This window comes from Choloepus didactylus, chromosome 1 (assembly GCF_015220235.1).
Source record: "Choloepus didactylus isolate mChoDid1 chromosome 1, mChoDid1.pri, whole genome shotgun sequence".
Taxonomy (NCBI): Eukaryota; Metazoa; Chordata; class Mammalia; order Pilosa; family Megalonychidae; genus Choloepus; species Choloepus didactylus.
Genome location: NC_051307.1, coordinates 186,811,735 through 186,824,108, shown reverse-complemented (window position 1 = coordinate 186,824,108; position 12,374 = coordinate 186,811,735).

Sequence of the window (12,374 nt, the reverse complement as noted above, 5' to 3'; positions counted from 1 at the left end):
TAGAAGACTCAGACCTTAAATTGTTCTTTGAGTAACTAAACTGCTGAGACTATATCTCCTGAACAAGTATCACTGGCAACTTATGTGAATTCTGAGAAGATCCTGGGTAGAAGTTTAATCTTTTTATTTCCTCTGGTGTACTGCAATATAACTAACTTCATGTCAATAGATGCTATATTTTTATAGCCTATGAAATCTGGACTGTTATATTTTGATGCTTTTTGCACCCCATATGGAAGCAGTCTTCAGGGAGGATGCTAATATCTGATTTCAAGTGGGAAGGAGGGAATTAAGAATATATTTCCAGAAGCAAGAAAAAGTGAAAACTGAACTCAGAAGAGAAAGTCTCCAAACATAGAAGTTTAGACTCCAAATCCACATGCTCTTCTATTCCCTTCCATGAATCCCTACAAATTCCTCAATGGCCTTATGATCAGGGCACTGAGTGAAAAAGTCTGAAGAGTGATTTTAAGAAGAGTATTTCTCCATACCGAACATCCAATAATGAAATGCAAGAGGACTAACCCAGGCACATTATTCTCATGGGGATGGCAGAGTGCAGCAGAGAAGCCCAAATAGACACGCATGTTTCAAGTCTCTGCTGTCTTCAAATTGGCTAATATCTCATCAGCCAAAGTAAGTTCCATGGAGTGGAGAATTATACTTAATCCACAGTAAGAGAGCACTGTGACGTCACATGGGTAATGTTGTTACTGAGAAAGTAAAGAGCTGGAAATGAGTATTGACTATTTTAGAATGACCATTCTAAGACCCTTATTTCCATATTCCCTACCCTGAAGCAGAGGATTGCCTTAGGCCAGCTTGAATTATTAAACCTGTTGCAGAATCATATATCCACAACTTCCCTCCACTAGACTGTGACCTCTGTAAGGGAAGGGGCTGTATTCTATATATCTTTGTAAACCTTGAGTGTCTATATAGAGTATTTGTAGTGGATGTTATGGTGGCCTCCCCATCATAGAGTCCATCCTTCCTTGTTTCATGACAGCCGTCTGCTTTGGGTGACAATGAACACATCTCTAGCCTTAGAAGTGGACATGTCCCTCCTAAAAGTTCATATTCAATAATGGGAGCATATAAAAACCTAAGTTAATCAGTGAATGGTATTCACCTGAATACAGATTTCAGGAGTGATTCTATCAGAGTGAAGCTTCGAACTTCTGTTTGCTTGTTGTAGAAACTAATGCCCAACCTCTCCTGGATATAAATAAGAAAGCACGCAATGCTGTTCCACTGGCAACAGGGGGGGGATGCCTCTTTGTTACCTATTTGTCACTTGCAAAGATTGTCTCTTTTCTCATTCTGGCTTTGACATTGGTAGGCCTGCAATTTGAGCAGGTCAGCTAACCTCTGGGAACCTCAGTTTACTTATATGCAAAAGGAAGGGACGGAAGTAGATAAGTAAAACATCTCAAATTCACATTCATGAGTGCTCATCTATGGCTTGATGTTGTGCCAAGGGCTTTACAATATTCTTGGTTTAATGCAATTTTCATATCAGAAAATTACATTAAAAGGGACAAAAAACTATTATCTTCTTTTTTACAGATAAAGAAACTAAGACTCAAAAATAGTGAATGACTTGTCCCAAGACACAGGACAAGGAAATTCTAGAGCTTAGAGTCTGAACTGTTAACCACAACACCAACTTGTCAAACTGGAGCCTGTATATTACTCAAGGTTAAGAATACCCCTATAACTCCCAATTTAATAAGTCAAGCCCTCAATCTTGGGGCTTGCCCTTATGAAACTTATTCCTGCAAAGGAAAACCTAAGCCTACTTATAATTATGCCTAAGAGTCACCCCCAGAGAACCCAGATGTGGCCTCTCTCTCTCTGAGTCAACCTGCAAATAAACACACTGCCCTCCCCACTATGTGGGACATGACTTCCATGGATGTAAGTCTCCCTGGCTATGTGGAATATGACTCCCAGGGATGAGCCTGGCCCTGGCATCCTGGGGTTGAGAATGCCTTCTTGACCACAAAGGGGAAAAGAAATGAAACAAAGTAAAGTTTCAGTGGCAAAGAGATTTTAAATAGAGTTGAAAGGTCATTCTGAAGGTTATTCTTAGGCATTATATAGCTATTCCTTTTTAGTTTCTAGAGTATTGGAATAGACAGAAGGAAATACCTGAATCCATCAAACTGTAATCCAGTAGGCTTGATTCTTGGTGATGATTGTATAACTATATAGCTTTTATTGTGGGACTGTGTGATTGTGAAAACCTTGTGACTGACACTCCCTTTATCCAGTGTATGGGCAGACGAGTAATAAAAAATATATATAAATAATAGAGGGGATAAGAGGTATGGGATGTTTTGGGTGTTCTTTTTTTATTTTTACTTTTTTCTTTACTTTAGAGTAATGAAATTTCTAAAATTCATTGTGGCAATGAGTGCACAACTATATGATGATATTGCGAGCCACTGATTGTATACTTTGGATGGATTATATGGTGTATGAATATATCTCAATAAAACTGCATTAAAAAAAAAAAGGAAAGAAAACCCCTACATCCTATAATACCATAGTGGGTTCTTTAAGCCTCTGACAGGCTGAGATTCCATATCTTTCCCCTCCAATAACTTACTGAGAACTCAAGACTTTGCAGCCAAACCAGGACAATGAGGTATGCAGCCTCATACTATTCAAAAAAATAATAGCAGAAAATTTCCCAAATTTAATGAAAGACATGGATATGCACATTCAAGAAGCTCATCAAAACCCAAACAGAATAAACTCAAAAGAACCACACCCAGACAAAAAGTAGTCAAATTGTCAAATACCAAGGACAAGGAAAGAGTTCCGAAAGCTGGAAGAGAAAAAAACCTGCTGTGTACAGAAACTATGTAGGCAAAAAGACAGTGGGATGAAATATTTAAAGTAGTGAAAGAAAACAAGTACCAACCAAGAATTTTATATCCAGTAAGACTGTATTTCAAAAATGAGGGAGAAATTAAGACATTCCTAGATAAAAGTTGATGGAACTGGTCACCACTAGACCTGCCCCACAAGCAGTGCAAAAGGATGTTATTCAGACTGTAAGGGAAAGGCACTGTACAGTGGATTGAGTGGTAAAAAGAAATAAAGGCCTCTGGCAAAGGTAACCATATGGGTAATTACAAATGTTACCACTATTATGTTGCATTTTTCCATATGTAATTATACTTTTTACTTCTTACATGTTCTAAAATGCAAAAGCATAAAAAGCAATGATAAATATATGGATTTGAACATACAATGTATAAAAGTATAATTTTTCCACAAAATATTTTTTATTTCAAATTCACTGAAAGAAATAAAATTATATTTTTTAAAAACAGAGCAATCTCACAAACTGAGGAAAGCCAGGAACAAAAAGAAAAGTAAGTACTTTTTCCTGAGAGGCAGATTTAATAGCTACAGAATGGATTTTCTTCTTTCTAGCTTTTAGCAAATGGAAAAACAACTTTCCCTATTTCTAAGATATCAGAAAGCTAAGTGATAAATGGATTGTTCACATACAAGATTTTAAGCTCTCTAATGGGGATTAAGAAACATCAAAAGCTGCTAGTTCCCTTCAATATATAACTTTTAACAAGTACAGCAAAGACATGGGCCAATGGAAGGGAACAGTGTATGTGCATGCTGTTGAACTTACGATGGTATCAAATCAAATGTGACTGCAATAGATTTAGAATGCTAAACTGAAGCCCCATGGTAACCACCAAGAAAATATATGAAAAATATGCACAGAAATCAGAAGGAACTCAAAATTGTACAATATAAAATAATAAAATAACTATGAAACTAGGCAATAACAGAAGACTGGAAGGACAAAGAAGGTTTAATATTTACAAAGACAAAATTAAAAATGGAAGAACAAATTCCTGCATTATCAGTAGGTCCTTTAAATGTAAATGAATTAAACTGTCCAGTCAAAAGGCAGAGATTGGCAGAAAGGATAAAAAAGCATGACACAACTATATGATGTTTTTAAGAGACTCACCTTAAATTCAAAGACACAAGTAGGTTGAAAGTGAAAGAATGGAAAAATATACCATGCAAATAGTAACCAAAAGAGAGCTGGGATAGTTGTACTTATATCACATAAAATAGACTTAAGTCAAAATTGTTACAAGGAACAAAGATCACAACTATATACTGATAAAGGGGTCAATACAACAAGAAGACATAACAATTATAAACATATATGCACCTAACAGCAGGGCCCCAAAATATATGAAGCATATATTGAAAGATTTGAAGGAAGAAATAGATGGCTCTTACCTTAAGAGTAGGTGACTTCAATATACCATTCTCAACAATGTATGGAAGATCTAGTTAGAAGATCAATCAGGAAATAAAAAACTTGAGTGATAAAATAAACCAACTAGACCTAATTTACAAATATAAAACACTTCATCCAACAGCAACAGAATACACATTCTTCTCTAGTGCACATGGATCATTCTCCAGGATAGACCATATATGAGGTCACAAAACAAGACACAATAAACTCAAATATATTGAAATCATACAGTGTATCTTCTCTGACCAAAATGGAAGAAGCCAGCAATCAATAACAGTGAGAAAGCTGGAAAATTCCCAAATAGGTTGTTAGGAAATTCCTAAACAACCAATGGGTCAAAGAAGAAATCACAAGGGAAATTAGGAAATATCTTGAAGCAAATGAAAATGAAAACAAAACATACCAAAATTTATGGGATGCAGCAAAGGCAAAGCAGAAAGGGAAATTTATACCTCTAAATGCTTAACATTAACAAAGAGGAAAGATCTCATACACGAGTCCAAACCTCACAACTGGAGGATCTAGAAAAAGAAGGGCAAACTTAACCCAAAGCAAGCAGAAGGAAGAAATAACAAAGATGAGAGCAGAGATAAATAAGAGATAATAGAGAATAATAAAACAATAGAATCAATGAAAGCAAAAGTTGTTTTTTTGAAAAGATCAATAAAAATCGACAAAACTTTATCCAGATTGACAAAGTAAAAAAGAGAGGGTACAAATAACAAAAATCAGAAATGAAAAAGGGCCATTACTACCCATGCACAGAATTAAAAACGATTATTAGAGGATACCCTGAACAATTGTTTGCCAACAAATCAGATATGCTCAACATCACTAGCTACTAGGGAATGCAAATCAAAACCACAATAAGAGATCATTTCACACCCACTCGAATGGCTACTATTAAAAAAAATAATAATAACAAGTGTTGGAAATGATGTGGAAGAATAGGAACACTTGTTCATGGTTGGTGGGAATGTAAAATGGTGCAGCTGCTGTAGATGACAGTTTGGCAATTCCTCAGGAAATTAAGTATGGAATTACCAGATTACCCAGCAATCCCACTTCTAGGTATATACCCAAAAGAATTGAAAGCAGGGACTCAGATATCTGCACAACAATGTTCATAGTGGTATTACTATGTCAAAAGATAAAAGCAACCCAGTGTCCATCAACAGATGTATGGAAACACAAATGTAGTTTGCATATACAATGGAACATTACTCAGCTGTAAGAAGAAATGTAGTTCTGATATATGTGACAACATGGATGCACCTTGAAGACATCATGTCGAGTGAAATAAGTGAGACACAAAAGGACAAATATTTTATTATCTCACTAATATGAAATATTAGAATAGGTAAATTTATAGAGTCAGAAATTAGAATACAGTTTAATAGGGGTTGGGGTGGATATAGGGAATGGAGAGTTAATGCTTAATTGGTACAGATTTCTGTTTGGGGTGATGGAATAGTTTTGGTAATGAATGGTGGTGATGGTAGCATAACATTGCAAAGGTAATCAGCACCACTAAATTATATATTTGAATATAGTTAAAAGGGGAAATTTTAGGTTGTTGCTAGAATAAATTTTTTTAAAAAACCAGAAGACTGTACAACACAGTGAACCCTAATGTAAACTATGGACTACAATGAACAATATAATTATAATAATATGTTTCATCAATTGTCACAAAGTTTCCACACTAACGCAAAGTGTTAATAATAGGGGGAAACTCTGTGAGAAGGTGGGGTGTACGGGAACTCTGTATTTTATGCATGACTTTTCTGTAAACCTACAACTCCTCTAATAAAAAATATTTTTTAAAAGTCGTAGAAAAGAGGCTTTGATGGCAGGCAAGAAACGGGTACCGAGGGCCAGGTTGAAGAGAAAGGTGAATAAGGAGGCAGGAAATTTGACAAAAGGAAAAAGTGGTGTTCAAATTCAGGGCCCAGGATCTGGAAAGTCAGACCTACCTCTCTCACTCTTCACTACATCGTAAGCATATAAAGCACTTCCAGTTAATTTCATCCTGGTTTCCTGGGACAGGAAGGGTTTAAAGCCCACAGCTTCACAGTTAGCAGACCAGGGAAGCCCCAGTGTTACCTCTTGAAAGACTGCAAGCCTTCTTCAAGATTTTGTACTGTCCCCAATCATTCAACCAATCCAAGAAAGTAGCCTTATTAACGTTATTGTTTGCTGAAGGGAGAGCAAATGATCAGTTCAGTTCAATCCATCTAACTTAAAGTTGACTCTCTATAAATGAAGAGGCAAGGAGACGGTAATTTAGATTTCCAGCTGAGGATGTAATGCTAGATTTGAAAATGCATTTCAATCGCAATATACTGATTATCTCAAAGTAATGTCCACAAACTAATGGGACCCAGCCTGACATGAAATTCATAACCATTGATCCTGGGTTCAATTTGTTGTTTGTATATGCATAAAATAGAGGGCCTGAAATGGTTACCCAATATTGCCCCTTCTGTCAACCATGCAGCTTTGCTGATGGTATGTGAATGAGAGTGTGTGGTATACAAGAATATACAAGTGAATATGTGTGTGTTTGTCTGAGTGTGTTGCATTAGGGTATTTCAATGTGCTTCAGTAGAATACTTTTTGAGTCTAGAACTGCTCTTCTTTAAAATGAAAAGGTGAGTAAAGAAAGCAAAAAAAATAAAAAAAAACATGTATTTGAGCTTTGATCAAGTTCCCTAGATGCAGAGCTTGACACTGGAGTTCAGACACAATGATTTATGGGGGTGTTTTCAGGAGAAAGGGAGTAATGGGATCAGGATGAAATAAGGAGAAGTATAAACAACGAAGTGGTCTCAGCTGGAGATAACTTCAGCTTGATTCAAAGGGAAGCTCTGGATCATGAATTGCACCATAGAGTTGGTCCCACCTTGAGGCAGGAGGATTGGCTTCTTTTCACCCCATCTCAGTTGGTCACTGACTGCAGGCTATGGTCTGCAGGAGATGGGAAGGGGGCCATACAATTCTGAGCCAGGCAGCTTTTGCTTGGCGGAGGGCCAATTTTCAAGGGAAGGTGGCAACTATAAGCCAATAGTAGTCAATGCTACTATTAAATAGGTGTTCTGTCCCAGTCAGTAAAGGTCAGAGCACTAATAGTGCCCACTACATATTATTTATGTTTTTATTTTTTTTGAAAAGCAAACTCATCCAGAACACAGCTTATGTCTTCTGCATTTTTTGATCAACAGCCATTTGGGTTGTGAACCAATACCAAGCAAGGTTTACAGGTCCACTGGTGATTTCATGCTACAGTAGAAAGGGCATAAGACAAAAACTGGTGAAAGCTGAGTGAGGTCTGTAGTCTAGGTAGCTGCATTGTACCAGCTACCTAGATAATGTAGCATAGTTTTGTAAGACGTTACCATTGGGAGAAGCTGGGTAATTGGTACACAGGAATTTTCTGCAATATTTTCACAACTTCTCCTGAGTCTATAATTATTTCTAAATACAAATTTTAAAAAAAAATCATAAGATCTGGAATCAGAAGATGAGGTTTCAGTCCTGGTTCTTGCAGTAATGACCTGTGCAAATCCAGTATACAATAAGGATACTTTAAGGAAGGCCACCATGCTTCATTCTTCTATATGTTTCTTGTCCTGTCTCAGGGCCTGGGCCCTAACATGTGGGGAAAGAAGAAATCATTCAATGATTCAATGAACGAATGAATGAATAGTTGACCTTGAACAAATTACTTAACTCCCTGAGCCTGTTTCTTCATCTGTCCATGTGGTAATCACAAGGATCATATGAATTCACATACAAACAATGCCTGGCATGATCTAAAGTTGTTCTTTATACTGTCAGCAAGACTCAGGCCAGGCTAGTGGGAGATATTAGAAATGCAGATTATCAGGCCTAATTCATAATGACAGGGATAAAGCAAAGTTTGGGATCTACTTATGGGGAAAAGCCCCAGAGGCAAGCAAAGGAGAAAGAAGAAAAAGAAAGGAGAAAATGAGAAAGGGAAAAAGAGAAGAAGAGAGAACAAGGAGGTGAGAGGAGATGGAAGTGTAACTCGAGGTAGAGAGCTGCCAGTATTCTTTCTGGCCTCTCTAGTACAGGTTGCTGCCAGGGCCCTCCATCAGGCAGGGAATCTACAAAGAGAGCTAGTGATGCAGCCCAATTGCCTGTAAGCCCACTGATTTGAAGACCCCTTCTATCCACCCCCAGAGTATTCTAGAAGTTTACTAGTTCTAAAATGACTCGGACTTGTTTCCAGAACATTTTTTTTTTAATTTCTAATATTTTTACTTAGAAAACAGCACGATTCTCATAATAATCTCTGTGGCTAATGGATGAAAATGACATAGCATGCTTTCTTTTCAACTGAAAAGTTCCCCCCCAAATTTGAATGATGATGACGACGGTTAACATTTACTGAGCACTTTCTCCATGCCAGGAAGTGTTCTAAGGAACTTACATGGATTCACTCATTAAAAACAAAGATGCCCAATAACATAAATTGTATACCAGTGCTATAAAGAATATTATTTAATGGAGAACCAGGCAATTTTTCTCAAAATTATTCTCTTCATAAAATACACTATAACTCTTCTGGTACAACCAGAGACCAGAAATATATATGAGAAATATTAGAAAACTACTTGTAAAGTACAAGCAAGCTTACAATTTTTGGTCCATAATAGTATATCTTTCTTCTGAAAGTAGAAATAAATTTTCAAAAACAATGAACAGGAAAATAATTTTATTCTCTTAATACTTTATATGCCAACATTAGATTTTTAAATAAATATATCTAGAGAGTATCCATGTTATTGCCTTATGCAATAAAAAATGAATTTTTTAACACTATGGGTCTTGTTGTCCAGATGTTTTCATTCTAGCAGCAATTACCTGTATACATACTGCTATATTATTGTGATTTCCCTGAATATCATTCCCAATAGACTCATTAGGGATATTTCAATAATAATTTTGTATAATTTGATATTTCCTAATGTAACCACCAGCAGAAAAGACTAAAGACATTTTTTTAACAGAAGATTTTTTCAGAAGAATCGTATCTAATATATAACTCATGAACCTACTTCTTAAGTTATTAAATGCTTTAAAGTTTATATGTAATTTGGGACAATATTTAATATATTCTTGAAATTATGAAAAGTTGAAATTTAATAGCCATGCCCATGTTTACTTCTTCTAGGCCAATCTGACTATCAGATTCCTGGAAATTTGGTTATGCTAATTAGCATTTTGCTTTTTTTTTTAAAACCAATTTGAATCTCTCATATAATCTATGATCCTTATTATTTAAAAAGCTATGAATTCACTGAATCATTTGACTCTTTGGATCATATAAGACTCTAAGGGTCTTTGAATCCAGACAATGTTTGAATCTCCCTTGCAACATCACCCCTGCCAAAATAGGAGAAATCTTCCCCCAAACTGCCAACTATTTGGGGACACCCCCAAAGTCAACACTGTACCTGACAGGATGACCTTGGGCAAGTTGCTTCAATTTGTAAAATGGGGATAAGAAAAGTGTCTTTCAAGTGTATAAAAATTTAATGAGAATGTTTATAAAGCACCTGGCCCAACACAGGGCCTCCAGGAATGGCAGCTTTTACTTGGAACAGGAAACCCTACATTGCATGGCTCCCTTCAGAGATCTGAAGGCAGCTAAGTTTATTCTCCTCCAGGCCAAATACTCCATTTCTTCCAATGTTTCTTTGAATATCATGATATTGTCTCCCCTATTTTTCTAGGCATTTCTTTCTGAATGAGTTCAGTTCTCAGAAAATGGCCAACTGCCAATCAAAAAAAAAAAAAAATCACAACATATATCCCTATTACATCAACTGAGATCAAGTGCCATAGCCATAAGTGTTACTGCAAGATAATATTTCTGTTTTCTCTATTACTGATAAGTATCCTCCCCTGCCTTAACTACCTCCAGTGTCCCCATATTTGGCTTCTGGTAAAAGCCCAGCTATCAGAAGGGCAATAGATATGGATACTCTCTGGTTCTACAGTGAGGAAAAGATGAAGGGAGGTGCCTCTCATACACTAGGATGGATCTGGAAAGTTTCCCTCTTCATTCTGACAGGAGGCCAGCTCTTCCTCATTACGAGTTGCTCCTCTCTTCCCTCTCCATTCCTTCTTCTGAACTTCAATTCTGGGTGGTGGCCCCATAAGACATCTTTTTGGGACTTGCAAAATTCTCATGGTTGAGTCCTGTCTCCTCTGCTAATTCATCTTGGTCAATGATTCCACACTTCTCCTCAGAGAGATTCTCAGGGTAAGCCCACTCCTGTTTCTCCCCAGAAGCAAAGACCCCATAGAAGATCATGCTACTGTAGTGCACCAGGGAAGCTATGAGGAACACATTCTACCATTCCTCACAGGTCTTGTGCTTGGTCACTGCACCGACAATGAGTGGAGACCGACAATGAGTGGACAGACCATTCCAGAGAGGGTTCCCACTTCATTTGAGACCCCCATGAGAATGCTGGCATAGTCGGGGGAGGGGGGGCCAATGTCCAGGTGGTTGATATTAAAACCTCATAAAGATGCTGTTATATGAGACCCAGGGAATACATAAGTGAAAGCCTTTGGCCAATAACTAATCTGTACTAACTACTACTGCTGCCCTGGTTGCTGCTGCTATTTGGTATCTCCCCAGAACAATGTTTTAAAAGCAGGTAGTATTGTTTCTACATGCCTTAAAAGTCTGTCGTTATGGAAACTTGCCTCTAACAAAGCTCCTTTCAACAAAATAAAAGTCCTCTACATTCACTAGCATTGCTTCATAAGACAAGAAGGAAAGTGTGAGAAAGACAATACTGTAAAACGGTGGGAGAAAAATAAAATTCACATTACCTTAATACCCAAATTAGCATGCCACTGTCACACTTCTAGAACAAACTAAGCAAGGCTTTCTTTCCTTTACCAGTGTCTGGATCAGACTTTATTCTTTTGTTTCACAAAAAAAGTAGGGATTAGCCTTTGGAAATGGCAACTTCATTTTAATAAATTAAGGACATGTGGCAAATGGTCTAAACTAGCTGTCAGGTAGTTACATGTGTGTGTATGTGTGAACCAGTGGCCCTTTGACCCATAAGAATGAGAGAAGAGGGCTCCCCTTACTTTATCTCAGGAATGATTTCTCTGCTCTAGGGTTAAGAACTCTACCTCTGTTTACCTTCCTTTTACACCCTGGAATGCCCACTGGCATCTGTAGGGCTGCAACAAAATAGCATTAGCCTTAAAATCAAAAGATCTAATTCTGAGCTCTTCATATAGTGGACCATTCAACTTCTCTAGTTTGGGAAAATTCTATTTGCTTTGACCTCTTCACAAGGAGGTTGTAAGGACACCATGAAAAGACGACTCTGATTATGCTTTGCAAACTCCAAAGCAGGATGCAATTGTTAGTTATTTTTATTGCTGGACATAGCTTAAACACTGTTACCTATAAGTTCTTATCCCTTGTGACAATCTGGGGAATGCCTGTCTGCACTTTCCCTAGACATCGTGATACACAGGATTACACTTAAGTAAAACATCACTATGCCAGACACTATGCCAAATGCTTAACTCCTTTACCTCATTTACCACTTAAAACAACTCCCTGAGGTAGGTGTTATTGCCCTACCTTTTAGAGAGGAAACTGAGACTCAAGGAGGCCCAGTAACTACCCCAAGGTTGTATAACTAGTAATTAACCAAGAGAGTAATAATTTCATGTCTATGAGTTTCCATAGCTTGTGCTGTGCTCCAAGGCATCTTGGTCTATGTTCTAAGAAACCGTTCCGTGCAGTGCTTTCCTGAGGCATCATCTGCCTTCCCATGTCTCCTGATTGGTGTTTCTTGACTTCTGAGAGATGAATCAACCAGTTTGCTCAATTAATTTCCTTATCTCATTCAATTTGTGAAAAAGGGTGCATTTGTGGGCTGCCATAATGAACCAACCACTTTTTCATCACCATTTTTTGCCATTTCAATATGCCCATAATATGATAAAGAATGCCTTTCCCAATGCAATCAAAATTCTTTCCAGGCAT